General features: G+C 42.0%; 1 protein-coding gene across 5 annotated transcripts in view; it reads right to left on the bottom strand.

Annotated features, from left to right (window-relative positions):
- TBX15 (T-box transcription factor 15) overlaps window positions 1–20,495 on the bottom strand; it is a 142,928-nt gene that overhangs the window by 63,921 nt on the left and 58,512 nt on the right. Inside the window, exon 1 of one of the 5 annotated variants that reach the window (XM_051858757.2) lies at window positions 11,593–12,643. The exons of the other annotated variants lie outside the window; for them this stretch is intronic. The gene's annotated coding sequence lies outside the window, so the exon portion shown is untranslated. Of the gene's footprint in view, window positions 1–11,592; window positions 12,644–20,495 lie in introns of those variants that run through there. 5 annotated transcript variants of the gene reach the window in all.

Raw genomic sequence — 20,495 nt, 5'->3', positions numbered from 1 at the left:
CTCACTGTCTGTGACTCTATATCTCAAATAAATAAATAAATAAAATGAATCATTATTTTAAAAAAGAAATTAACATGGCAAATGTTAAAATTTGTAAATCTAAAAATAAATAAGTACAAATAAAAAATATAAAACAAATTATTGCTCTGAAGGAGCTCACCATCTGGTAGGCAGGACATGCAAACTGTGTGTGATAGGCACTACAACAGGTGTAAGAACAAAATTCTAGGGAACTAAGAGGAGGCAGAAAGTCATTGATAAGAAGATCAAGAAGACTGTAAGGTGCCACTTGAATATGGACTTGAAATACAAGTTCAATATCAGCAAGCAAAGAAATGATAGGGAAAATTTTTTTAGCATTCATTTTTTTTAACTTTTATTTAATGAACATAAATTTCCAAATATAAATTTAACGAATATAAATTTCCCCTCATGACTTCCCTCCCACCTGCAACCCTCCCCTCTCCCGAAATTTTAAGTAGTAGGAAGAGCATATGTACAGATTTGGCATTCTTAAAAAAATTATAAGTAAACTGCCATGGCCACAGATTAGAGTCCATAAGGGAAGAGGCTAGATAAGTTAAGAGATGAAAGTAAAAAGCCAAGTTCAACTCCACTAAATGATAAATATGGAACATTAACTACCTGCTAGTCACTCTTCTGGAACCTAGAAACATCAGGGAACAAACCGAACTTCCTGAACACATGGATTTTACATTGTAGGAGGATGCTGGATGTCCAACATTATTCTCTACCAGCCAAAATTTTCTTTTTATATGAAGGTAATGATAATTCTATTTCCCTTCCAGACCACAAATTCCATAACAAGTTGGTGTCAATAATTTGCCACCTCTCCTGTGTAAATGAGGTACAATAGCCTGGTTCCAGTGTGTAAGATGGAGCACAGGCAGCACACATTTGGAGACTGTGTGCACATTTGTTACTTTCTTTTGCTGTTGATACTTGAGACCAACTTTTCAATGTGATTCTTCTCAAGCACTAGTTTCGAGAACTGAGAGACTAGAAAGAAATCTTATGGTAAAGAGGTGGAGCTACAGAGCTGACTTGCATTATTCAGACAGTGTCATCTTTTCCTGGAGTTATCTTGTTTGTTATTCCTGGTCTTTCTGGCCACCTTCGTGGATGTAGTTATTAAGTACATCTACAGCAGGTGTTTTTACACTATTGTTGATATTTGGAATTGAATGGCTATACATTGCTAAAGAAGGCCCAAAGAATTGGAATCCTCACTAATTTAATTTCTTTGCAATGTATAGCTACAATTCCACCCCCACTTTTGTTTTAAAAACTTAACAGATGATTATATCTAGGCATTTTATTAAGCTTTGAACTTTAATTGATCTGCAGTTTCTTGTGTAGATTTGAAAATTGTATATCAATGCGTTTTCTGTAGATTCTAAGATACACTGCACTTTGTTTAGGGGAAAAATGAAGATCATAATATATATTGTGAAGAAGGGGTAGCAAGAATTTTAGATAACTCCTTGAAAAAGATGGTTGTGTCATCAGTGAAGTGCCCTTATGTGATGAGACTATAATGTGTGCTTTACTGAATTAGAACATTAACAAGGCTGGCGCTGTGGCACTGGCCCATGTGGGCGCCAGTCCAAGTCCATGCTGCTCCACTTGTGATCCAGCTCTCTGCTATGACCTGAGAAAGCAGTAGAAGATGTAGAAGATGGCCCAAATGCTTGGGAGACCCAGAGGAGGCTCCTGGTTCCTGGCTCCTGACTCCTAGCTCCTGACTCCTGGCTTCAGATCAGCACAGTTCCAACCATTGTGGTCATCTGGGGAGTGACCAAGCAGATGGAAGACCTCTCTCTCACTCTGCTTCTGCCTCTCTCTAATGCTGCCTTTCAAATAAATAAATACATCTTTTAAAAAATGAATCTTGATGTGAATGGAAGGGGGGAGGGAGAGGGAAAGGGGAGGGTTGCAGGTAGGAGGGAAGTTATGGGGGGGGGTAGAAACCATTGTAATCCATAAGCTGTACTTTGGAAATTTATATTCATTAAATAAAAGTTTAAAAAAATAAAAATTAAAAAAAGAACGTTAGCAAGCATTATTCACAGGTGGACAGATGTTGTCCTGTTAATTTATAGGAGGTTTCTGTGGATATGAAAGTAGATGGGGGGCCAGCGCCGTGGCACAGTAGGTTAATCCTCTGCCTGGGAGCTGGCATCCCATGTGGGTGCCAATTCTAGTCCCAGTTGCTCCACTTCCAATCCAGCTCTCTGCTATGGCCTGGGAAAGCAGCAGAGGATGGCCAAAGTCCTTGGGCCCCTGCATCCACGTGGGAGACCGGGAAGAAGTGCCTGGCTCCTGGCTTCGGATCAGCACAGCTCCAGCCGTTGCAGCCATTTGGAGAGTGAACCAATGGAAGGAAGACCTTTCTCTCTGTCTCTCCCTCTCACTGTCTGTAACTCTACCTCTCAAATAAAATAAATAAAATCTTAAAAGAAAAAAATAAAGTAGATGGATAGAAAAATTATTATTAGAACATTCCCAGGGCTGGTGCCATGGCTCACTTGGTTAATCCTCTGCCTGCGGTACCGGCATCCAATAAGGGTGCCGGGTTCTAGTCCAGCTCTCTGCTGTGGCCCGGGAGAGCAGGGGAGGATGGCTCAAGTGCTTGGGCCCCTGCACTCGCATGGGAGACCAGGAGGAAGCACCTGGCTTCTGGCTTCGGATCGGCGCAGTGCCGGCCATAGCGGCCATTTGGGGAGTGAACCAATGGAAGGAAGACCTTTCTCTCACTGTCTATAACTCTATTTGTCAAAAAAAAAAAAAAAAAAAAAAAGAACATTCCCTTTTGTTAACAGTATGTCTGTTCTGTTGTGTAGTGGATGATACACATGGTGGTAAAACCATAAACTGTTTAAACTATATAGTGAAAAATGTCACTATATATTCCCACTCAATATTTTTCTGTGCATTGGGTATAGATTTCTGACAGAAAAACTTGGACTCTTTGGAAAATAGTCTCTCAAAAAACCCTCATGACTCAAAATTTGCACAATGTTTGTTTTGTTGTACTTTATATTTTGTTTACAATAAAGAGTTTCCTTTAGTATAAAAAAAAAGGCAGATGGTAGAAGACAACTATAGTCACATAAGAAATGTAGAAGTTTCTGAGATTAGATGTACAATGCATTTCCACAAGTAGAATTTAGCTGTCATTTGAAATGAAGGAGACTCAACCCAAACAATGGTCAGAAACTGGTGCACAGATACTGATTGGTATTTCCTATCATCCTGGTAGGACAGTCATCCTGTTCTAGTTCCTAAGTCGCATAGCCTCTGAAACCAAGACTCCTATAGCTACGTTGGGATGCCCATCATCATCAACAGCAGCAAAACTCTAAATACCATTGCAAGTGAATTCCTAGTTCTACAGTATTTCTACAGTGGGAATAGGTTCTGGGCTGTCTGATTTTTTGCATAGCTCAGGGAAAGCTGGTGATAAAACTTTTCATGGACTAATTCTAAATATGGCAGAAGCAGAACATTTGACCTGAGTACGAACTGAGCCCAAATTTGATACTCAGTCTAGAGCATCAAGGGAATGAACTATAACCCAGGTCGGATTAAACTAAAATTATGGTGATAGCAAACACTCAAATGAGCCTGTTAGATGACTTCAGTAATGGAAAGGAGTCTCTGAGCTTTTCATGCTCTCCAAGTTCTATTTAGGAAAAAGGGGGAGGTAATCTGAAGCCTGCAATTCCCATGCCAATGAGCCAATTAAGGAGACTAAGAGCACATATCTTTTTAGCCAACCAAAGCACTCTCCACCTAACAACCAGCACTTCTTTCAGGGACACATAGAACCAGAGCAAGGACTCGAAGTCACCTCTGAGACCTAAGCCTTTAAAGAGGCCTTGCTAAGAAGTGGCAGCAGTAATTTTTTGTATCTATTTCTTGTTGAGTAGACAAAGGCTCATTGCCATTAAAGAGCCAATCTCTAGTTCTCCAGTTTGTTTTGAAGATATAGGCAAAAAAGAGAGAAGCAGCAATCACTATACTAGACACTTTCTATAATGCATGTACATTTCTCAGGTAACTTTCACAGAAGCCCTATGAACTACACATTATTGCTGCATTTTACAAATGTGGGAACTGAGCCTTGAATAAAAGGCTTTTCCACAGGCAGGCACTGGAGCATTGCAGGTTAAGCCTCCACTTGTGGTGCCTACATCCTATATGGCTACTCAACTTCTGATCCAGCTCCCTGCTAATGGCCTGGGAAAGCAGTGATTGATGGTCCAAGTGCTCCTACGCCCACGTGGGAGACCTGGAAGAGGCTCCTGGCTTCAGATCAGCCCAGCTCTGGATGTTGCAGCCATCTGGGGAGTAAACCAGCTGGTGGAATACCTCTCTCTCTGTGCCTGGCTCTCCCTCTCTCTGTCTATAACTCTGCCTCTCAAATAAATAAAAAAAAAAGGGGGGGGGGTGCTTTTCGCAATAATATGCACGTAGGAGGTACCAGAATGGGATGTGACTTAGTCTGACACTGAGGTTGAAGCTTCGGTTGCCCATTTTTCAGAACTAGAACTGCAGCACTGTGCTCTTCCTGCTGTGAACTAAGAAATGCAAAGTTCAAATTAAAAAAAAAAACTTTTAAAAATCAAACAGTGAAGATTGGGAAGGCTTAAGGCTTACAGATTCTAATAAAATGCATTAAAACAAACGACAACAACAAAAAGAAATGAAAGTTCATGCTCAGATTACTCAATCAGAAGATAACTCCATGAAAACAAAAACATTGTCAGTTCTTTCTGAAGAGAATAAAATTCAAACCAAGATCAGGTGGAAATTCTCCTCTTTGAGCACTGAGGCAGTTATGTTCAGGAATATTTTAGGCCTCTTCACTAGCTCACATTATTTAATAAGTAAGTGCAAATGTAAAAGGACTTTTTTGTTGTATTTCACTTCCTGTCCCCAATCTAACCTGAGTAAAAGATCTAAATGTAACAGATATTGAAATCACCGTCAATGTCAAATCATCCTTTTGCTTCATCCTAAATCAACAAGCAAAGTGACATTGGAAGGTACTTGGAAGATATTTGGACTTTGAGACATTTTTAATTGCACGGAAAGACAGGACAAGGTGAAGTTCTCACTTGTGCAGAGTTTGCTTCCTTTAGACTGAAGTCAGAGTTCAGGGCCCTTGGTAGTCCCAAATGGACATTTATGCTAGAATAGAATTCAGCTGATAGTAATGAATGTAAAAGTATTTGACAACCAGTAAAGTGTCAAATTAATATGTAAGATCCTGTGTAATTTTTTTTTTAATTTTTGACAGGCAGAGTGGACAGTGAGAGAGAGAGACAGAGAGAAAGGTCCTCCCTTTGCCGTTGGTTCACCCTCCAATGGCCGCCGCGGCCAGCGCGGGGCTGATCCGATGGCAGGAGCCAGGTGCTTCTCCTGGTCTCCCATGGGGTGCAGGGCCCAAGCACTTGGGCCATCCTCCACTGCACTTCCTGGCCACAGCAGAGAGCTGGCCTGGAAGAGGGGCAACCGGGACAGAATCCGGCGCCCCAACCGGGACTAGAACCCAGTGTGCCGGCGCCGCAAGGCAGAGGATTAGCCTAGTGAGCCGTGGCGCCAGCCCCTGTGTAATCTTAAAAGGTTGATCTCAGGGGCCAACACTGTGGCACAGAAAATTAAGCTACTGCCTGCACCACTAACATCCCATATGAGCAGCTGTTCGATTCCTGGCTGTTCCACTTGCAATCCAGCTCCTGGCTAATGTGCCTGAGAAAGCAGCAGCAGATTATCCAAGTGTACCTACGTGGGAGACCTGGATGAAGCTCCTGGCTCCTGGCTTCAGCCTGGCCCAGCTCTGGCCTTTGTGGCCATTTGGGGAGTGAACATCAGATGGAAAATCTTTCTCTCTCTGTCTCTCCCTTCCTCTTTGTCACTCTGCCTTTCAAATAAATAAATAAATCTTAAAAAATATTAAAAAAAAAAAATCTTTAAAATCTTAAATAAATCTTAAGTAAATAAATCTTTAAAAAAATCTTTAAAAATAAAAAATAAATCTTAAAAAAAGAGAAGGTGAGAGTAGAATGATGGTTACCAGAGGCTGGGAGAGTAAGGGGTGGGGAAGGATAGGCAAATGTTGATTGATGAATAGTAAATTACAGTTAGATAGGAGAAACAAGTTCTGGGGTTTCATTGCACACCAGGTGACCATAAAAACCAAGAGTGTACTTTAAAAAAAAAAAAAAGTTGAGATTGAGATGATAGAATTTGAGCAGATATATGTTTACCCTGATTTGGACATTACACAATGTATACATTTTTCAAACATCACCCTATAAATGCTATAATTTTAACATATCAGTTAAAATTTTTTAAATAAAAAATGTAAATAATATATAAGATTCCATGCCAATGGTCATGCATATCAGGAAGAGCAAGAAAAAATAATGGACAAATATGGGTCCTGGATTTTCTAAAACAGCCCAGATATTAAATATTTTATTTCATTCTCATCATAAAATTGTATTTGTGAGACCAACTTTTGATTCAGAAAAAAAACTCCTGATCAATGCACAGATAACACATAAATAGATCATCAAAAATTGGCCACAGGCCACATGGCAATATCCAGCCTAAACCCCCCTTGCACCAGAGGTCCTCCAAAAGTTGATTCTGATCAACTGGGTGGTCTTCAAGATCCACCAGTCAATGATGGGCCAGCAGCTGTCAAAACAGGCCTATCTCTGATGCTCTTGACATTTTTCTAGGTGAAGTGACACATTAGCTCGTCCCAAAGTCAGTGCTTATTTGCTCTTTGCAAACATGACTTCCAACCTCCCACCACCACCTAAACCTCAGCCCCACTGCTATAGCACCATTATATATCTGGTATAGTGGTCTTTGAATTTCTGTGAAGTGAAAAGCGGACCTTCCTCCCAGGGCCTAGGATCACTTGCTTTATGCTTTGTCAGAATGCTCCCACTAAGCACTGACTAAGTAAGAAAATTCATGGGCTTGTGTTTGGCCTAGCAGTTAAGATGCCTGCATCCAATATTGAAGTGCTTGGGTTTGAGTCCTGGCTCTGGCTCGCTCCAGTTTCCTGCTAACACAGCAGCCAGCAGTGATGGTGTAAGGAACTGAGTTCTTGCCACCCACATGGGAAACTTGCATTGAGTTGCCAGATCCTGTGTTCAGCCTTTCCAAGCCTTGCCTGTTGCAGGCATTTGGGATTGAATCAGCCCATAGGAGAGTCCCTGTCTCTATCTCTGTCTCTATCTCTGTCTCTGTCTCTATCTCTATCTCCATCCCTATCTCTACTTCTATTTCTATCTCTATCTCTGTCATCTCTTTCTGACATAAATAAGTGTTTTTAAACAAAAAAAGCAAATTCATGCTGATGCACTAAAGCGGAAGAACTAGTCAGCCAATTCTTAAGCAATAAGTTTAATTTAACTAGAACTCCTAGAGACAGCACTTCTGGAGGTAGCAATTTATTTATTTATTTTTATTTTATTTAAGGAATATAAACTTCATGCATTTCATATATACAAATTTGGGAACATGTAATTCTTCCCACCCTACCTCCCTCCCGCCCATACTCCCACCCTTCCTCCTTCCTCTTCCATTCCCATTCTTATTTTTTACAAAGATCTATTTTCAGTTAACTTTATATTCTTAAGATCAACCCTACACTGAGTTCAACAAATAGTGTGAAGAAGAAAGAAAACAAACAAAAAAAATGTTGTTCCTTAACAGTCAAGACAAGGGCTGTTCACAGCCATCAAAACACAAAGTGTCAGTTTTGCAGCTAGTGACTACCTTTTAGGTACTCTATTAGTTACCACAGATCATAGAGAACACAGAGGTAGCAATTTCACACATGTAAGTAGGATAAACATCTGAGCACAGACAGGAACATACAGTGCCTTTCAAATGACATGCAAGAATACGAGATACACCAAGCTTAAAATGTAACCCACCCCACTCTGCAAACAGAGGACCACATCGTTCAGTGAATATAAGAGGTTCATGACTTGTGACAAGTACATGACAACTCTCTAGTAATTGTCTAAGTTCATCCATTCAATGAATCATTTATCTGTTCATCAAAGAATTATTAATATCTATCCTGGGTCTGACAATGCCCAAATTTTAATAAAATATGGTTCCATGCCTTCTGGAACTTAAACAGTCTTTTAGAGAGACAGGATATGCAAGTCTAATAAAAGCATATAATAGTAGAAAACCAGCATGGCACATGGCATGCTGGGGCTTGGGATTCAAGACTGAATTCTAGAGTTCACCTCTTCTTGTTTCAACTGTCTAATCTTGAGCAAATCACTTCCCTCTCAAAACCTGAGTTTTATCATTTGTAAAATGAGGAGATCATTATTACCTACTACATAAAGGTTTTTCTTTATTTTTTTTGACAGGCAGTTAGACAGTGAGAGAGAGACAGAGAGAAAGGTCTTCCCTCCGTTGGTTCACCCCCCAAAATGGTCACCATGGCCGGTGTACTGCGCCAATCTGAAGCCAGGAGCCAGGTGCTTCCTCCTGGTCTCCCATGCAGGTTCAGGGCCCAAGGTCCTGGGCCATCCTCCACTGCACTCCCAGGCCACAGCAGAGAGCTGGACTGGAAGAGGAGCAACAGGGACTAGAACCCAGAGTACCGGCGCCACAGGCGGAGGATTAGCCTAGTGAGCCGCGGCACCGGCCTACTTCATAAAGTTTTATGAATCTCTAACAAGATGTATTTATCTTGATTATCAATAGAAGAAGATTCAGATAATGAATGTCAATTTTCACGCACCATTATGTAAGAGAAACAGCAACGAAATGCTGTAGGAGTTCGGCTGTCAGAGAAACCTTTCAGCTCAGAGACCTTTTCTGGGTCTAATGAAGAAATATCTTTGAGATACAAAGGCAGAGATGGGACAAAAGGAAAAAGATCTTCCCAAAAAAGGAAATTTTGTCATTGACATGACAATAAACTCTACCAGACTTGTTTAGATAACAGCAATCCACATAATCCATGACCCATCTGTGTTATTCCTCAGCACTTGCAACAGTGACTAATACCTACTATGCTGTTAATAAAATGTTTTTGTTGAATGAATGAGTGAATGACTGCATGTTTAGCAAAGCAAGACAAGGAACACAACCAGAGAAGAGCTTAGGAGAGGGGGCAAACTGCAACCAGATGAAGAAGCGTGAATATGCTAGTCTTCTGATCTTCTTCCAAGGGACAAATATATTCGTCATAATGAGGTCTCTTAATTGCATGCCAAATCCTCAAGGAAATCCCTAGTAAATATCAGAGTTACCTCCTGACATCATAACTTGAACTACTGGAATTCTACTGTCTTGTTCCTTTCATGACTATGAGTTGGGTTGAACGCATTGACAAGGTCCAACTTGAAAGTTTTTAGAACTTCAAATGAATTTGGTGAGTTTAGTCACTTTTGGGAGCAGCAGTCACAGTCAAACACTTAGAAAATACTCAAGACACTCACTCTCCTCCACATGAACCTAAAAAGAGAAGGTGCTTACAGACATTAAGATAAAATGGGAAAGAATCAAGCCCTTCCACAAATGCCAGTGACACTGAGAGAAAATGGAGAGGCGGAGCTAGCCTCCTCCCCAGGGAACAGAAGGCCTCCTGCACAAACAGTACAGTGTTCTCATGAGATCACCCCACACCCCATGCCTCAGTTGTGGGCAGTGGTATGGGATGCTGTGACATAAGGGAAAGAGCACAGGCCATCTTTAGCAGCACCCACACCCTGAGGTAAGTAACATAACCTTTCTAAGTCACTCGCCTCATCTGAAAATGAGGATAATAGGGAAATACTGATGACTCTCAGTAGTCACTGGCGCATGGGAGGAGCATATTAAATATGAATCCCTTCTATCATTCAGAAAGGAAGGTGGCCATAGGGTTCTATCTTTTCCCAACCACCTTCCTGGGAAGAAGAAATAAGGTTTGTGTCCTTTCAAATGGAGAAAAGTAAATCTCAATAAAGAAAATATAACATGTAGACTAGGAAAATATCACATAATGAAAATATTTCAGGACCTTGAGCAAAAACTGTCAAAACTGGAAGGTGTTAGTAGAAATGGTAAAAAGGCAGGAAAAGGGAAATCAAAGAAAAAAATGAAAATGCCATGTTAGAAACCTTGTGTGTCTGCTTGAATGATGTTCTGACCCACAGTGGCTGCCACACTATTTGAGAAGGAAAACTAGATCTGAAAAAAGACAGAAATAGGAGAACGCTGAGAAAAGATTAATTTTTTCTTTTTTTTTTAAGATTTTATCTATTTATTTGAGAGGTAGAGTTACAGACAGTGAGAGGGAGAGACAAAGAGAAAGGTCTTCCCTCCGTTGGCTCACTCCCCAGATGGCCGCAACAGCAGGAACTGAGCCGATCCGAAGCCAGGAGCCAGAAGCCTCCTCCAGGTCTCCCACACGGGTGCAGGGGCCCAAGGACTTGGGCCGTCTTCCACTGCTTTCCCAGGCCTAGCAGAAAGCCGGATTGGAAGAGGGGCAGCCAGAACCAGAATCAGCGCCCACATGGGATGCTGGCGCTGCACGTGGAGGATTAACCTATGGCGCCATGGCACCAGCCCCAAAAGATGTATGTTGAATCTTCCACAAGGAATAGGGGCCAGGGAATCAAATTCTAGCCTTCAACAGAGGGGCACAGACAGCAACCAAGGGTGACAAGGCAGACCAGAGGCATGGTTTCCTAAGAGGTCAGAGAGACAGAAAAGAGCTGGGAGGTTGCAGGGAGCCATGACTACAGGTTAACAACCTTGTCAGGAGCACTCACTCTCAGCCCCAAGATCAGGATAATATCTACTGGGAAGACACCAAAGATCTAGTGCCTATGTGAAGCTCCCGGGGAGGATGAGGGGGAAGACTGAGAGGCAGGCACTGTTACTCTACCTAGTGAAATCATTGAGACTTAGCTAGGATAACATGCCCAGCACCACCCACCTAGAAGTATTAGAGAGAAGAGAAGGACTCAGATCTTTCTTATTACAGAATTTGTACTTATCTGCTACCCAACACTAATTTCACAAAACCTAAAGTCAAATGCTTTGAAAGCAGAAAAAAATTTCGAGGCGCAGGGCAAGCACTGAGAATGCAAGACCCTGAATTAATTGTATTAATAATGGTGTCTATATTTACACCTCAGCAATAGCAGCTTAGGACGTTAGCGAAAATTATGACCTACTCTTACATCCCATGTCCCCAGACCCACCAGGAAAAGCCCACTTGTCAAATCTCTCTTGTCTTTTTTCCGTGTTCCTCTAACATCTTTCCTAATAGGGAATGAGTCATCAAAAGATCCTAACCCCAGGGTGGATTTTTGGTATGACCAAGAAGAAGAGGTGAGTGCAGGAATTGCCTAACACTGTCTCCTGTGTTCAGACTGATTTGGGAATCCCAAAGTCAACATGTTATTCCTAACTCCATTCCTGACTCTTTGTGTCATCTTGACCAGGTCACTTAATTCCATACATGCCTCAGTCTACACCTTGGCTATAGCATGCCTCTTTCTTTTCCCCAGGGTTACCTACCTTGAAGGGTCAGAATGACCCTTGAAGAGACAGTGTCCTCCAAGTGTGTCAGCAATTCAGAAACTGACAGCTTCTAAAATAGCTGGTGTGTTGTTGGGTGTCTGTTGCCTTCTGAAGGAGTGGTAGTGTCGCCGAGGCAGCAGGATTTCCTTGCCAAAGTTGTTCCTATCGTCTTCTCCATAACTCTGCACTGCCTCTCCCTGTCCTGGCCTAGGAAGACTTTGAGCCCAGAGGCCATGGCATTTAAACACTGTCAGAGTTCCCACTTCAATTCCCGTAGCAGTGCCAGTTCAGCATCTGTCATGATGACCCAGCCTGAACTGTATTTAGAAGCTTCGGACATGGCACCATGTTCCAGCCCATCACAGAGTGACAGGAGATTTCCTGAGCACCTGGGCTTGTGATTCAAGTCCTCCTCCTCCTCTCAGGGAACTGGAATCAAAACAACTGTCTTCTGATGGCCTCTTTCCCTCTCAAGGGGGCACCCTTCTACTGGAGGCCTCTTCTGAGAGAGTAGGTCTCCATCAATTCTAGTATACAGTGCTATTTTTAAAAACTGGATTTTTATGCAGCTTGCACTGCACAGCAAAGGAGAGAGCAAAAGGAAAATCAATCAGAAGATGAGTTTAGTGCTCTGTTCATAGACTATTCTTATAAGTTTCCCTGAAAATACATCCTGGGAGTGCTCAGAATCTACAAGAGCTTGCCAGTGAACAGAGAACACCCATCTATAACTTGACTTAGAAGAGTGATGTACACTAACTGGCAGCCTCTATGCCAGTCTTGAAAGTAGCCTAAAATCCAAAAATAAAAGTTATGCTAATTCTGGTTAGAAAAAAATTAAGTCCCATTTATTCACACTTCAATGTAATGCCCACCCAGACAAATAACTGTAGAACACTAATCAGGTGGGCTGTCCATTTTGAAGATTATGGCACACAGAGCGAGTCTCCATCCTCAACTCTGATAGATCACGAGAGAAAGGCTTTTTCCCAGCTGACCCTCAACTCTCTGCCCCAGTGTCCCTGAGCAGAGTCCCATGGAGATACCCTGTCATTTAAAAGGCATCAGTGTTTGGCCTCTCCCCGTTTCTGGGCAAGGACCCAACACTCAGAGAATGTGGTTTTAGGATCGTGGCATCTAATCCATTCAAGGATTATTTTCCCCCCTACTGCTCGGATGGGTGTGTTAATCATCACCTCCCTTTGTTCTGTAATAAATTCAGCCCTGCCTAATTCCAAGCCTCTATGCATCACTGGAGTTTAAAGATGGCGTTTTGACAGGTCACATATTTAGAATCAATGGACCACCAACCAGTCAAAACCTTAAGTAGTTTTAGAAACATGTGGAAGCAATTTTTTCCAAGAATTCACAAGTCTGGAGGATGAGATCTTATTGATGGCATATGAGCAGTTGTATATATTAAAGTATTACTTTGTATACCATATTCTACACATAATCAAAACTGATTTAACAGTGAAGGCAGATTTTCCTTATTATACCAAGTATTAACACAGGTGTTATCAGACACAAATTACCATAGAGTATACAGCCTATAGGATTTTTTTAAAAATAAATAAAAGACTAAGGTAAAGTTATAAGTGAACATTAAATAAAAGCATATTTAAAATACAGATAATATAGGCTTTGGAATGTCCTGGAAATCTGAAGTTTTGTGTGATGATGGTTGTTCATCTATATTTTAACTATAATCATCTCAAATACATGCAGCGAATCTTTTTACGAAGGAAAATTATTCCATGAAATTATTTCTAATTATTTAAATGAAAATATAATTAACCTGAAGTCAATGAATAGGAACTGGGCGCTGTAAATCATTTAAAATTAAAAGTTAAAATTGTTGGGGTCTGCACAGTGGCACAAGGGGCAAAGCTGCCACCTGCAGTGCCAGCATCCCATATGGGCGCCGGTTTCAGTCCCGGCTGCTCCACTTCCTGTCCAACTCTCTGCTATGGCCTAGAAAAGCAATAGAAGATGGCCCAAGTCTTTGGGCCCCTGCACTCATATGGAAAGACCTGGAAGAAGCTCCTGGCTCTTGGCTTTGGATCAGCACAGCTCTGGCCATTGTGGCCAACTGGGAAGTGAACCAGCAGATGGAAGACCACAGCTCTGGCCATTGTGGCCAACTGGGAAGTGAACCAGCAGATGGAAGACCTCTCTCTCTCTCTCTCTCTCTCTCTCTCTCTGCCACTCCTTCTCTCTCTAAGTAATTCTGACTTTCAAATAAATAAATGAAATCTCTAAAAAAAAAAAAAAAAAATTAAGGGGCCGGCACCGTGGTGCAGTAGGTTAATCCTCCACCTGCGGCATCAGCTGCTCCTCTTCCAATCCTGCTCTCTGCTGTGGCCTGGGAAAGCAGTAGAGGATGGCCCAAGTGTTTGGGCCCCTGCACCCACTTGAGAGACTGGGAAAACCGGGAAGAAGCACTTGGCTCTAGGCTTTGGATCAGCACAGCTCTGGCCGTTGAAGCCACTTGGGGAGTGAACCAACGGAAGGAAGACCTTTCTCTCTGTCTCTGCTTCTCACTGTATGTAACTCTACCTCTCAAATAAGTAAATAAAATCTTTAAAAAAAAAAAAAGTTAAATTTGTTGGGGCCAGCACTGTGGCTCAGCAAGTTAAGCCATTGCCTGCAGCACCAGCATCCCATATGGGTGCCGGTTGCTCTACTTCCAATCCAGCTTTCCTGCTGATGCACCTGGAAAAGCAGTGGAAAATGGCTCAAGTTCCTGGGCCCCTGCATCCATGTGGGAGACCAAGAAGAAACTCCTGACTCCTGACTTTGGCCTGGCCATTTAGGCAGTGAATCAGATGATGAAAGATCTCTCTCTCTCTCTCTCTCTCTCTCTCTCTCTTTCTCTCTCTTCTTCTTCTTCTTCTCTGTTTAACTCTGCCTTTCAAATAAATAAATCTTTTTTAAAAAGCAATCTCATTTTTTAAAAAATGAAGAAGATAAATTTGTAAGAGCTTGTGTTTTTCTGGGATAAGGATGCTTGGAATTTATGGGTTTATCAAAGGACTCTCTGACTTTTAAAGGCCAAGGGCCACATTGGTTTGCTGGGTTTCCTTCAACTGTCACAAGCATCATTTTTCCAAGTTCTCCTCTGCTATAATGTAAAGTATTTCCCCTCTGCCAGATATTTGCGATGGGACAAATATTCAGTAGAATGTGACCTAGTATACTAGTGGTGCATCTTTTAAGAAGTGTTTTTGTCTCCCTTATGGAGAAGACGTGGTTGTGACAGTACTGAGTGTTAAATGATCCCATGAGACCATTTCATTTTCTCTCTCTTTCCTTATTTCCCATTTACCTTTATGTTAACCACAAATACATGTGTATGTAAGCTGAGCAAATTATAATCCACATCAATCTTTTTAGGAAATCGGTGGAGTATAATTATCTTTAAGAGAATAAAATGCAATGAAAGTAAGGACTTTCCTCTAGTCTTGCTGCTTCTATTCTTTCATGCTCTCATTTTCCTGCCCCCATCTCACAGAAAAACCTCAGCGGCACAGGGATCCCAGGCTGGCCACGCTGCTCCTTCTCATGTGTGCCAAAACCACAGCAGGTCTGCTCTTGTGGGACACAGCCCAGTGCCCTCCCTGATGCTGTGCTCTCAGCCGGTGGTCCCCACGCCTCAAAAGCAACCCCCCTACCCCACGTCCTCTAAGGTGGAGCCTGCATCTGGCAGTGGAGCCAAGAGGCAGCTGCTCCCCAGGGGACACCGGACACAGCAGGTCAGTGAGGCAGCCTGTTGCAGGCCTGCCAAGGCTTTCCTAAAGGCCACGGCAAACCCAGTCTGCCAGCGAGAAGAACATTTTGGTGAGCTCAGTTTGTTTGCTACCGAGAATCTCCTCGCCCTCACAGCTAAACATCTATTTTTACCTCACTGTGACGCTGAAGACTCTGCTGTTGTTAAAGTGAGTAATAAATAGAGCCCACTCTGCATTATTTGTCATACTATGGTGAAAGGGACCCTGCACTCAGAATCACAAGACAAAAGCAGGGGCCCTGGTTTCTGACCCTTCCTCAGCATGCAACCTTGAGCAAGCCATCTAACCTTGTGGCGTCCCTGCTGAAAAGTGCGTAAGAAATCACACCACCTATCCAACTCCGTGAGTCACCAGTAGAGTAAAATAAGGCAGATGAAAGCACTTGGTAAACTATAAAGGCTTTAGAAATGTGAGTTACCAGCAATACATGTAACCATTTAGCCCACAGGGATTTGTTAACATGTTAACATGGTGCTAAATCCATACTTGCTAAATCTTCAGAGCCCATTAGAGATGAGGAAGCTGAGTCCCTGAGAAGCAGAATGGTGAGGGAAACACTATTTGCTGGGAGCCCGGACTCTTCCCTCTTCTCTCCTCTCCTCTCCTCTCTTTCCTCTTCTCACTCACCCCTCCCCCAGGGTGGGTACTTCATTAGTTCTTGCTAAGCAACTATTGCCTCATCTCTAAAATAGAGATGATAATCGCTTGCTACTAGGAGGCAAAGATCTAGACAAAATTATCTCTCTAGCATCTCATTACATGACCTATGATTCTGCAAGATGTGCACAAGGTCACGGATTATCTTATGGTAGAGTGGCAACTCATAGCCGGGTTTGCTGAACAATGAACTCCAACATATTATTGTTCCTTCAGTCTCTGAACCACAGTACCTGGCTATCTCCCCAGTGGGAAACCAAAGCACATTTAGGGTTCTTCCCATGTCAAGCAGCTTTTACTATAACCTGATTCTCACTATTTAACCTATGTAGTAACATTTTCCTGATCAAACAAAATACCTGTATCCCCAATAGGGGCAGGCAGATATCTTCTTTAAATGATCAGACTGGGGCTGGCGCGGTGGCGTGGCAGGTTAAAGCCCCAGCCTGCAGCGCCTTATGGGTGCCAGTTCGAATCCCAGCCACTCCTCTTCCGATCCAGCTCTCTGCTATGGCCTGGGAAAACAGTAGAAGATGGCCCAAGTCCTTGGGCCCCTGCACCCGCATGGGAGACCCGGAAGTTCCTGGCTCCTGGCTTCTGATCAGCTCAACTCTCGTCATTGTGGTCATCTGAGGAGTAAACCAGTGAAATGGAAGACCTCTCTCTTTCTCTCATTCTTTTTCTGGCTCTACCTCTCTCTGTAACTCTATCTTTCAATAAATAAAATAAATCTTTTAAAAAAATAAATGGTTAGACTGCAATCCACATATCAGCTCCATCGCAGGCATTCGCCAGGCTGCAGGATAACTGTGAGAGCCAAGTTATTTTACTCACTATCAGCAACAGGAGACACCGCTCAATACAAAGCAAAATGTTCCATGGACAGGCCCATGGGTTTTCCAGACCTGTGGCAGAGCTGTCATGTTGCTCCTTCGGTGTGAAAAGTCAATCCCAGTGAAAACTCAGGTTCTCCATAAAGTTACTCAGTTTCTCCAGGGCCCAACAATCCTGACTTTTTTCTCCTCTGAGCTTCTGTTTAGTTCTCTTAAAGTATACCCATTTGTTTGCCTCACAGAGGCAAATACTGTGGCAGGGCTCAGGGTTTACAACTTGCTTTCAGCTCCGTAAGGAAATATTTAATGAAACATGTGGCCCTTGGTTCTCCTTCTCAAAAGGACCTCCTGCAACATTCGGCTTGCTGCCTCAGAGGAAGTGACTTTGCTTCTGTCCAGGGGGTCTACCATGGTTTGGGTTGGGGTTACACACCTGTATTTAATGCTTACATAATTATTTATCTCTGGAGATAGGTGATCTGGTCATTCAGTTCTTAGGGAAAAGAATGTGACAGTTTTTTGTCATGCTTTTAAACTACTTATGAAAGCCTTCCTTCTTGTCATTCCTTTCAATTTAACTATGAACTGATGTGGTCCATGATAAAATAAACTCTCTTAGGCAAGGAATGGCATATGAGTTTCAACATATGTGTCAACTCCAGTCATTTGATGGTAGCAGTTGAGAGAAGGAAAAAAAAAAAAAGAGGACCATGAGGCCCAATCCAGGCTTAATGAGAAGAGTACTCGATTGATTAGTGATGTCTGTCAAGGACACCGAAGTAGGGAACAGCAGCATACATATTAAACATTTGTTACCATATTCTAAGATTTCTATGTCCTTCTTACCTAGCTGTCAGGGAATATAAGATATTCTGTCATTGCTCATATTTTATGTTATCCTTTCCAAGTTTTCCAGGTTTTCCAGGGGCATCAGAGCTGCCAGTAATCTCTCTTCTCTAGCAATAAGATCATCACACTAGCAAACTTCCTCTGCTCTGACACAGTTGTGGTTTTAATGGAGAACTAATGTCTTCATCAGTATCTGTGCTATTTCACACTTCATTTCCTCCCCAACTCTTGGATGAAAACCATCCGGTCCTGGTGATTTACTTTGTGGGAGTTTCTTTCAAGTTAGTTTCCTTCTCCAGGGATGCCATGCAAGCATTTTCAGGACTCCAGCTGGGGAGCACCCAGCCTTGAAACATCAGTGTGTGATCAAGTCATTCAAGAAAGCCAAGGACCTTGGCAGGATCCTGGCTGAGGCCCTTAGCCGAGGCCTTCAAGTCTGAGAGTAACAGAAGCAGTTGCTACTTTTTCTGCCTCTCTGTCAGCACTGGTCTAGTGGCCCAAGGTGGTCCAGATTTTCAGGACCTTGAGAGTTGGGAGGATACTAGAGGAAAACACAGAAGCTTTGAATTTGTGATCCCCAATGCAAGTTGTCTCTGAATCTCTCAGTGAGCTAACAAGTCTCAAAACAACCTTAAGGTAAGAACAATCTTTATGTTCTTTTATATGACCCACAGTTGTAGTCATCACCCAACACAGACTCCAAGATAGTCACAACTTCCATTCTATGATCTTTGAGTTATATTTATATTAATATATGTCCTAGTTGTTGGATTGAAAAAGCAAACCCTATATGAAAGCACAATAAATACCTTCCTTGATTTTTGACAGAAGTACCCAGACAGTATATTGAAGGAAGGATAATCTCTTCAAGAAATAGTGCTGGCAAAATTGGATGCATAAATGTAGAAGAATGAAATTAGATCCCCACCTTTCACCACATACAAAAATCAACTCAAGATGGAGCAAAGTTCTTAATATAAGACCTAAGACTATGAAATTGTTGGAAGAGGCCGGCGCCACGGCTCAATAGGCTAATCCTCCGCCTAGCGGCGCCGGCACACCGGGTTCTAGTCCCGGTCGGGGCACCGGATTCTGTCCCGGTTGCCCCTCTTCCAGGCCAGCTCTCTGCTGTGGCCAGGGAGTGCAGTGGAGGATGGCCCAGGTGCTTGGGCCCTGCACCCCATGGGAGACCAGGAAAAGCACCTGGCTCCTGGCTCCTGCCATTGGATCAGCGCGGTGCGCCGGCCACGGCGGCCATTGGAGGGTGAACCAACGGCAAAGGAAGACCTTTCTCTCCGTCTCTCTCTCACTGTCCACTCTGCCTGTCAAAAAAAAAAAAAGAAATTGTTGGAAGAAACACACAAAGATGTTGGTGTAGGTGATAACTTCTTGGAGAAGACCCCCAAACCATAGGCAACAAAATCAAAACTAGACAAATGGGCTCATATCAATTTCAGAAGCTTCTGCACAGTAAAAGAAACAATCAATATAATGAAGATATATAAAAAGAATTGGAAAAAATATTTGCAAGCTACTTATCTGACAAAGGACTAATATTCAGAATATCTTTCCAACTCAAAAAACCCAACAACAAAAAAGCAACCAATACAGTTAAGAAATGGACAAAAGACCTAAGTAGACAGTTCTCATAAGAACAAATACAAATGGCAAACAAATATACCAAAAAATGCTCAACATCACTAGCCATTGGGGAAATGCAAATCCAAATCACAATGAGATACCCCCTTCACCCCTGTCAGAATGGCTATTATCCAAAAGGCAGAGCAACAAATGCTTGTGAGGATGTGGAGCAAGGGGAACACCTATATACTGCTGGTGGGAAAGTAAATTGGTGCAGCCACTGTGGAAAAAAATATGATGATTTCTTTAAAATATACATATATATTCCTATATATATATACACACATTCCAGTAGTGGAATTGCTGGATTATATAGCAAGTCTGTTTATATATATATATATATACACATACACCCAAAAACCATGAACTCACTGTATCAATGAGATACCTACTCCACCATGTTTATTGCAGCACTGTTCACAACAGCCAAAATAAGGAATCAACTGAGGTGTTCATCATCAGGTGAATGGACAAAAAAATGTGGTATATATACAATGAAATATTATTCAGCTATTAAAAAGAATGATATTCTATCACTGGCATCAAAATGATCAGAACTGGAAGGCTTCATGTTAAGTAAAATAAATCAGACACAGAAAGACAAATACCACATGCTCTCCCTTTTATATGTGAGCTCAAAAATTGTTATAAACTAAAAAACAAAAAGAAAAAGAAAGAAATGCCTGGGGGTATCCATTTTGTTGTAAAAATGGTACTTTGTCAAATTTGTTTTAAATATTCATCAAACTGTTAAGAATTATATACCACTATAGTTTTAATTATTTTGTGACTATTTTAAAATTTATTATATATGAGTGAGTCTGAACATCTTTTCATCAGATTACGGTTTATAGCTCTTGCCTATTTTCCCTGCTGAACTGTGGTCTTTTTACTTTTTCTTTTCATTTGTTGAACTCTTTACTTAGTTGAGCATTAAGCCTTTGGCTATAATGTAAATTTAAAATGTTATCTCAAAAATAATTAATTTTTTTTAAAATTTATAGATACATGGCACAACTTAGAGGAGTGCATGGGGAGGAGGAGGGAAGAAGTACACTTTGGAAATAGATGGGTCCCTCTCCACAGTAACAGACACACAGTCTTGGGATCTAGGCATAGGTGGCTTGTG

Source organism: Oryctolagus cuniculus, chromosome 7 (assembly GCF_964237555.1).
Source record: "Oryctolagus cuniculus chromosome 7, mOryCun1.1, whole genome shotgun sequence".
In the NCBI taxonomy this organism is placed as follows: Eukaryota; Metazoa; Chordata; class Mammalia; order Lagomorpha; family Leporidae; genus Oryctolagus; species Oryctolagus cuniculus.
The sequence above is the reverse complement of the archived record's forward strand: the minus strand, read 5'-3'. Positions and strand labels throughout refer to the sequence as shown.